This window comes from Eurosta solidaginis, chromosome 5 (assembly GCF_040869045.1).
Source record: "Eurosta solidaginis isolate ZX-2024a chromosome 5, ASM4086904v1, whole genome shotgun sequence".
NCBI lineage: Eukaryota > Metazoa > Arthropoda > Insecta > Diptera > Tephritidae > Eurosta > Eurosta solidaginis.
Window position 1 is genome coordinate 207,786,396 of NC_090323.1, and position 9,215 is coordinate 207,795,610.

Genomic DNA, 9,215 nt, shown 5'->3' on the forward strand with positions numbered 1-9,215 from the left:
AGTGGCAACAGGCAAACACATTCAGGAATACCACCGGAGGTGATGACGAATGAAGAAAATATTTATGTTTCTTATATTACAAGTAAGCGCAAAAAGCCACATCAACAAAATTATGTTTAAGTGCTTGTACGGGCATGAAGCATGATATTGCAGTAAATTTTTTAAGTGGAATGTAAGCAAATCTTTTTTTTTGGTGGCACTTTGGAAGACAATAGTATAGAATGCGGTTTGAATATATCATATATACAGCATCGAACACATAAATAGCAATGACAATTTTTTAAAAGTTGTGTCAATTTAATTCCTCACTTTTTATTTTCGATAATCTTAAAAAAAACTTCTATGAATTCAGTAACTGAAACTATGTGAACCAGTCTGAAAAATGTTTTCGAAATAATTCGAAAATTCGAGAAAGCTTTATGCATTTTTTATTTAGAGTATTCTGACTTTTTCTGGGTATGTAGTTTTGTAGTCCAATGAATTTTGGTCTGACAAAGTACAAGTTATAAGTCTCTCAAAATTCGTATTTATTTTTGAAAATTTTTTTTTCCGTGGTGTTTTATATTTTCTTTTCTTATTTTTTTTCAACTGAAATACTTTCTTCGACGGAGCGTCTACGTCTATTCGAATAACAAGACTTAGGCAACAAAGCCTTCAGATTTTTATTCGTTGCACTATCTTTATATCTGCGTAAAGCTCATTCAGCTCGACCCTCTTCTATACTCGCCGTCGGCATAACGGCACCATAAATCTTCCGGAGAACTTTTCTTTCGAACACTCTAAAAGTCTCATCTCATCTACTCTCGACACTGACTATGATGCAGAGCGATACATCAGTACATGTACGATGAGCGACTTGTAGTTCGAGAGTTTTATTCGTCAAGAGAGGACTTAACCTTTCAATTGCCTACTCAGTCCAAAGCAGCACTTGTTGCAAGAAATATTCTCCGTTTGGTTTCTAAGCTGACATTGTTCTCGCTGTTAATGCTTGTTCCCATATAGACGAAGTCCTTCACAGTCTCGTTTTTATGTATGTCATCAGTAACGTGGCTGCCAAGGCGGGAATGCGCCGATCGTTTATTGGATGACAGCAAGTACTTCGTATTGTATCCACGGTTTGGATACTTTCAACAAAAAAATATTCGCATAAAAAAAAAAAAAAAAAAATGCAATACGATAAAATACTATTCCAACTCGTGAGTGCAATATCACTTTATCTCGGCAGACAGTTCGAAAACATTCTATCTCGGAACATTTTTCAAAAACGATCTATCTGAAGATTGGTTTCAAAAACGCCCTTCAAATTGCGGTCAAAGAAAGGCTGATCCCATAATTTTTCCATAAACGCCCTATCTCACCACAAAACGTCCTTGGAACAAATTCTGAGATAGGGTGTTTTTGAAACAAATCCTTTTATAGTGTGTTCTTCAAACGAATTCTGATGTAATGCGGTTTTCTGAGATGGGGCGCTTTTACAACGCCAGTCCAGATAGGGTGATATTCCAGTCAGCAATTGGTTCGGAAATATAAATTAAGTGACATATAATGGATTTTCCGTTATTCAATAAATTCTGGGTAACTAATGTGAGTTTTCTTATTCAAGCAATTCTTGAGTGACGAATAACCGGTAACTAATGTCACTATTTCGGCGATCATTTTGCAACTGCTCTGAGATAATTTCGGGACCATGAAGAAACTGTTTTCGAAGTTGTTTCGTAATCAATTTTGCATTGTTTTTAGATTGGGATCACTCCGGCTCTTTTTGAGTATTGGAAGATTATCTGGATCATTTCAGGATTGTATGATGCTAGTAACGCTACTTATTATATTTTTTCTTAGGAACAGATTTTAGGTGTAATATTTTTTGCTTTTAAATACTTTTAACTCGTTTCAATAAATTTCTTAATATAAACACAATTTTTTCTTTCTATTTTAGGTAAGCATATCCACATTTTACTGAACAGAACTGCTGTTTAAATTACGATAAGTAAAATATATAAAAAGAAATGAATATGTAATACTTTACTTTTTTAAAAATTGATTATTTTGGCAATAAATACATGGAATTACGATTGCAAGACTACCACTGTTACAGTTATTGGAGCTTCTACTTTATTTTAAACTCCTTGTAGAGTTCAATTCCTTCGCGATTTATGACAGTCCTTTAAGTTCGTGCCATGAGGGCTACACCTAGATTTTGACTTGCTGATGGACTTCCTTGTATATTATTAGTAACGTTTTGGTTTTTATAAAGTTGTTGAAGTTATGAGCGTCCCGAATACAAATGCAAAACTAATTTTTACTTAATATTATTATTAAAACTATAAGTCCAGGAACATTGGGTAAAAACTTCTACGCCATATAGATAAACGTATATCTTTCTCCAGCGACCTTATAACGCTGTAACAATAGCAACAAGAAGAATGAGTGTAAGGAATGGGTATATAACTCAAAAAACATTATGAGTAGGAGTTACTTATTACTTACATGACAAGTTCAAAAAGCATATTTGCATAAAGTACATAACAAGTTATGACAAACTTAAAAATTACATACATCATTTTTGCCCTAACTAATTAAGCCTACTTATGGTACTTCCGAAAGACAGCAAAACTGATACCCTAAATTTTTTTGATTTCAATGTTTTTTTTGCATTAATGATTGTGAGAATATTTAAACTGATGTACATACATACATATGTAAGTGGCTTGCAGTTTCTCAATCCGTTACTGTGGTCTCAGAAAAAAAATAAATTATTCAAAATTGTGGTAACAATCAGAATTGCTGTTGTAGAGAGATTACAAGCAGATGCACATGATTCAACAAAAAGTAAAAAAAAACACTAAATAGTTCGAACGAAACCTTGACAGACTTCCTCAATCACACAAAATGTAGCGCATGAAAAAAGATAAACAACGATGACTGAATGAAAAAAGAAGCGGTTAAAAAATTGCATAGTTAGTTTGAAACTTCGAATGCAGTTAGAAAAACAAAATAAGCGAAAAAAGAAAAGGAAGAACACACAAATGTAAGCAAAAATAAAGGGAACGAAAAATTGGAAAAAGAAAAACAAAAGAATATACAACAAAAAATGCAGAAGTACCAAACGAAAAATAAGATAAATACTTTGAGAAAATTAAGTTCACAAAATCCGCGCAAATATAGAAAAAGGGAAAAGAATATGGCAAAATAGATAGTAAATTAAAAACTAATATATATCACCAAGTTTCACGTTTTTATATTGGAAACTAAGGGAGAAATGGCCAAAAATCTTTCTATCTGAACGATCGGTTGTATGGGATAGGTATATACTATATACATATAGCTCCGATCAAAGTGATTTTTTCACGAAATCTTCTATGATATATTAGAATAAATATCACCAAGTTTAACGTTTTTATAGTGGAAATTAAGGGAGAAATGGCTAAAAATCTTTCTATCTGAACGATCGGTTGTATGGGATATATATTATATATAGCTCCGATCGAAATGATTTTTACAGTAATTCTTCTATGATATATTAGAGTATATATCACCAAGTTTCACGTTTTTATATTGGAAACTAAGGGAGAAATGGCCAAAAATCTTTCTATCTGAACGATCTGTTGTATGGGATATATACTATATATAACTCCGATCAAAGTGATTTTTTCAGGATATCTTCTATGATATATTAGAATATATATATCACCGAGTTTCACGTTTGTACTTTTTAAATTGCGGCAGGAATGACCAAAATCGTCTTATCTGAACGATCGGTTGTATGGGAGATATATGTTATAGTGGTCCGATCCTACGGGTCCGACAAATGTCTAATATAATATAAAAATACATCCTTGTACCAAATTTCATTGAGATATCTCAAAATTTGAGGACTAGTTTGCGTTCAAACAGACAGACGGGCGGACGGACAGACGGATATCAACTCAGTTCGTCGCCCTGATCGGTATACTTAATGGTGAGTCTATCTTCTATATTTCTCAACGTTACAAACATCGGACCAAAGTTAATATACCATTTCATGTTCATGAAAGGTATAAAAATAACAAAAAATATACAAATAAAAATCGAATAAATCTAAAAAATAAAATAAAAGAAATCAAGTAGATAATAAGAGATAAATAAAAAATAGGAAGTGGCTATTAGTATAAAGTACAAGTTATAAGTCTCTCAAAATTCGTATTTATTTTTGAAAATTTTTTTTCCGTGGAGTGTTTTATATTTTCTTTTCTTATTTTTTTTCAACTGAAATACTTTCTTCGACGGAGCGTCTACGTCTATTCGAATAACAGGACTTAGGCAACAAAGCCTTCAGATTTTTATTCGTTGCACTATCTTTATATCTGCGTAAAGCTCATTCAGCTCGACCCTCTTCTATACTCGCCGTCGGCATAACGGCACCATAAATCTTCCGGAGAACTTTTCTTTCGAACACTCTAAAAGTCTCATCTCATCTACTCTCGACACTGACTATGATGCAGAGCGATACATCAGTACATGTACGATGAGCGACTTGTAGTTCGAGAGTTTTATTCGTCAAGAGAGGACTTAACCTTTCAAATGCCTACTCAGTCCAAAGCAGCACTTGTTGCAAGAAATATTCTCCGTTTGGTTTCTAAGCTGACATTGTTCTCGCTGTTAATGCTTGTTCCCATATAGACGAAGTCCTTCACAGTCTCGTTTTTATGTATGTCATCAGTAACGTGGCTGCCAAGGCGGGAATGCGCCGATCGTTTATTGGATGACAGCAAGTACTTCGTATTGTATCCACGGTTTGGATACTTTCAACAAAAAAATATTCGCATAAAAAAAAAAAAAAAAAAAATGCAATACGATAAAATACTATTCCAACTCGTGAGTGCAATATCACTTTATCTCGGCAGACAGTTCGAAAACATTCTATCTCGGAACATTTTTCAAAAACGATCTATCTGAAGATTGGTTTCAAAAACGCCCTTCAAATTGCGGTCAAAGAAAGCCTGATCCCATAATTTTTCCATAAACGCCCTATCTCACCACAAAACGTCCTTGGAACAAATTCTGAGATAGGGTGTTTTTGAAACAAATCCTTTTATAGTGTGTTCTTCAAACGAATTCTGATGTAATGCGGTTTTCTGAGATGGGGCGCTTTTACAACGCCAGTCCAGATAGGGTGATATTCCAGTCAGCAATTGGTTCGGAAATATAAATTAAGTGACATATAATGGATTTTCCGTTATTCAATAAATTCTGGGTAACTAATGTGAGTTTTCTTATTCAAGCAATTCTTGAGTGACGAATAACCGGTAACTAATGTCACTATTTCGGCGATCATTTCGCAACTGCTCTGAGATAATTTCGGGACCATGAAGAAACTGTTTTCGAAGTTGTTTCGTAATCAATTTTGCATTGTTTTTAGATTGGGATCACTCCGGCTCTTTTTGAGTATTGGAAGATTATCTGGATCATTTCAGGATTGTATGATGCTAGTAACGCTACTTATTATATTTTTTCTTAGGAACAGATTTTAGGTGTAATATTTTTTGCTTTTAAATACTTTTAACTCGTTTCAATAAATTTCTTAATATAAACACAATTTTTTTCTTTCTATTTTAGGTAAGCATATCCACATTTTACTGAACAGAACTGCTGTTTAAATTACGATAAGTAAAATATATAAAAAGAAATGAATATGTAATACTTTACTTTTTTAAAAATTGATTATTTTGGCAATAAATACATGGAATTACGATTGCAAGACTACCACTGTTACAGTTATTGGAGCTTCTACTTTATTTTAAACTCCTTGTAGAGTTCAATTCCTTCGCGATTTATGACAGTCCTTTAAGTTCGTGCCATGAGGGCTACACCTTGACTTGCTGATGGACTTCCTTGTATATTATTAGTAACGTTTTGGTTTTTATAAAGTTGTTGAAGTTATGAGCGTCCCGAATACAAATGCAAAACTAATTTTTACTTAATATTATTATTAAAACTATAAGTCCAGGAACATTGGGTAAAAACTTCTACGCCATATAGATAAACGTATATCTTTCTCCAGCGACCTTATAACGCTGTAACAATAGCAACAAGAAGAATGAGTGTAAGGAATGGGTATATAACTCAAAAAACATTATGAGTAGGAGTTACTTATTACTTACATGACAAGTTCAAAAAGCATATTTGCATAAAGTACATAACAAGTTATGACAAACTTAAAAATTACATACATCATTTTTGCCCTAACTAATTAAGCCTACTTATGGTACTTCCGAAAGACAGCAAAACTGATACCCTAAATTTTTTTGATTTCAATGTTTTTTTTGCATTAATGATTGTGAGAATATTTAAACTGATGTACATACATACATATGTAAGTGGCTTGCAGTTTCTCAATCCGTTACTGTGGTCTCAGAAAAAAAATAAATTATTCAAAATTGTGGTAACAATCAGAATTGCTGTTGTAGAGAGATTACAAGCAGATGCACATGATTCAACAAAAAGTAAAAAAAAACACTAAATAGTTCGAACGAAACCTTGACAGACTTCCTCAATCACACAAAATGTAGCGCATGAAAAAAGATAAACAACGATGACTGAATGAAAAAAGAAGCGGTTAAAAAATTGCATAGTTAGTTTGAAACTTCGAATGCAGTTAGAAAAACAAAATAAGCGAAAAAAGAAAAGGAAGAACACACAAATGTAAGCAAAAATAAAGGGAACGAAAAATTGGAAAAAGAAAAACAAAAGAATATACAACAAAAAATGCAGAAGTACCAAACGAAAAATAAGATAAATACTTTGAGAAAATTAAGTTCACAAAATCCGCGCAAATATAAAAAAAGGGAAAAGAATATGGCAAAATAGATAGTAAATTAAAAACTAATATATATCACCAAGTTTCACGTTTTTATATTGGAAACTAAGGGAGAAATGGCCAAAAATCTTTCTATCTGAACGATCGGTTGTATGGGATAGGTATATACTATATACATATAGCTCCGATCAAAGTGATTTTTTCACGAAATCTTCTATGATATATTAGAATAAATATTACCAAGTTTAACGTTTTTATAGTGGAAATTAAGGGAGAAATGGCTAAAAATCTTTCTATCTGAACGACCGGTTGTATGGGATATATATTATATATAGCTCCGATCGAAATGATTTTTACAGTAATTCTTCTATGATATATTAGAGTATATATCACCAAGTTTCACGTTTTTATATTGGAAACTAAGGGAGAAATGGCCAAAAATCTTTCTATCTGAACGATCTGTTGTATGGGATATATACTATATATAACTCCGATCAAAGTGATTTTTTCAGGATATCTTCTATGATATATTAGAATATATATATCACCGAGTTTCACGTTTGTACTTTTTAAATTGCGGCAGGAATGACCAAAATCGTCTTATCTGAACGATCGGTTGTATGGGAGATATATGTTATAGTGGTCCGATCCTACGGGTCCGACAAATGTCTAATATAATATAAAAATACATCCTTGTACCAAATTTCATTGAGATATCTCAAAATTTGAGGACTAGTTTGCGTTCAAACAGACAGACGGGCGGACGGACAGACGGATATCAACTCAGTTCGTCGCCCTGATCGGTATACTTAATGGTGAGTCTATCTTCTATATTTCTCAACGTTACAAACATCGGACCAAAGTTAATATACCATTTCATGTTCATGAAAGGTATAAAAATAACAAAAAATATACAAATAAAAATCGAATAAATCTAAAAAATAAAATAAAAGAAATCAAGTAGATAATAAGAGATAAATAAAAAATAGGAAGTGGCTATTAGTCCGAAAAAAATTCCAAAATGAAGTCAAATGAAGAAAAATAGAAAAAATAATACAAAAAATGTTCCGGAAATTTTTGTATTGAATTTCGAAACTGAATCCGGTCGAATAAGAGCCATTAAGTTATATTAAAAAAAGGTACAAAAAACAAAACAAAAAAAAAAAAAAAACGAGAACAAGCAGAAAAAAAATAGAATAAAATAAAACTCAAGTAAAAATAAGTAATAAAAAAAGCAAATACATAAAAAGTAAATTTTTAAAAAATATAATTATAAAAAAATAATAATTAAAAGAAGAGAAAATGGCTATTCGTCCGCAGTTTTTGTATCGCCCACAAGGAAATAAACGAAGAAAAAAGCATCAAAAATAGAGAAAAAAAATCGGGAAATGTGAAAAAATGCAAAAATTTCTGGTAAATAAAAAAAGTAGTTCTTTTTTTTATCGTTCACAAAGATTGAAGAAAACTAGCAAAAAAAAGCATAAAAAATACGGGGTTTTACGGACGCATAAGGTACATAGAAAACTAGTTCTTGGTTCGAATTCGAGATCAAATAAAAGCATTAAAGTTAATAAAAATAAATAAAAAAATAATTTAAGGAAATAAAGGAATAGCGAAAGCAAAAGAAAATAACAAAAACTCAATGAAAAAAAAAAAATATTAATAGTTAAATTGAAAACTATGGCAAAAAAGTATACAAAATCAAATAAGTAATTATACAAAGATCAAGAGAAGAAAAAAAAAAATCAGTCGGAAATTTGGGCTATAGAAAGCTCTACTTGCACATTAAAAGATGAATTAAAAACAAAACACAAAATTTTACCAGATCCTTAAAAATCAACATTAATTTGAAACGGTAAAAAAATTCAGGCATACCAAATTTTATTGGGTTCTTCTATCTTCGACTTTCTTCATTCTTTTCAATTCAATTAGTGGGCCAACAAACAGAACAATGTTTTTTATTAGCCACAATTTAAATTGTCTTCCAATAATTGTCTTCCATTATTAACTCTCACCACGTAAATTCGAGTTGCAATTCAAAGCAAATATCATCAATAAAATGTTCTCTATCCATGACTTAGCCACTGCCAATGCCTTCGCGACAACAGCGCACTGTCGCGCCTCAATTTTTTTTGCCGATTTAAAAGTTTTCGATCATGTTTTGTGAAAACAAAAAAAAAAAACAAAAAAAAACCAGAAAACTTGATTTCAAAAAGTAATTGCGGTTACGCGCCATATAATTACCAATTAGCGATAAAACGGTGGAAATATATATTTAGAAATGAAGCACAAAATAAAGTTGCTTAAAGGTTAATGTCTGGCAGAATATGATACAAATATCATAAAAAATTTGAAAAAGGCAAACAAATCAAGCAATTATTATTGATTGCCTTTAAGATAATGCAACGAATCGCAAAAT

At 31.6% G+C, this 9,215-nt stretch overlaps 1 long non-coding RNA gene across 1 annotated transcript in view; it reads left to right on the top strand.

The window, feature by feature from the left end:
- LOC137252319 (uncharacterized) overlaps window positions 1–4,155 on the top strand; it is a 60,546-nt gene extending 56,391 nt beyond the window's left edge. Inside the window, exon 3 of the long non-coding RNA XR_010953512.1 lies at window positions 1,937–4,155. This is a non-coding gene — a long non-coding RNA (uncharacterized lncRNA). The remainder of the gene's footprint in view (window positions 1–1,936) is intronic.
- The last annotated feature ends 5,060 nt before the right edge of the window (window positions 4,156–9,215 follow it).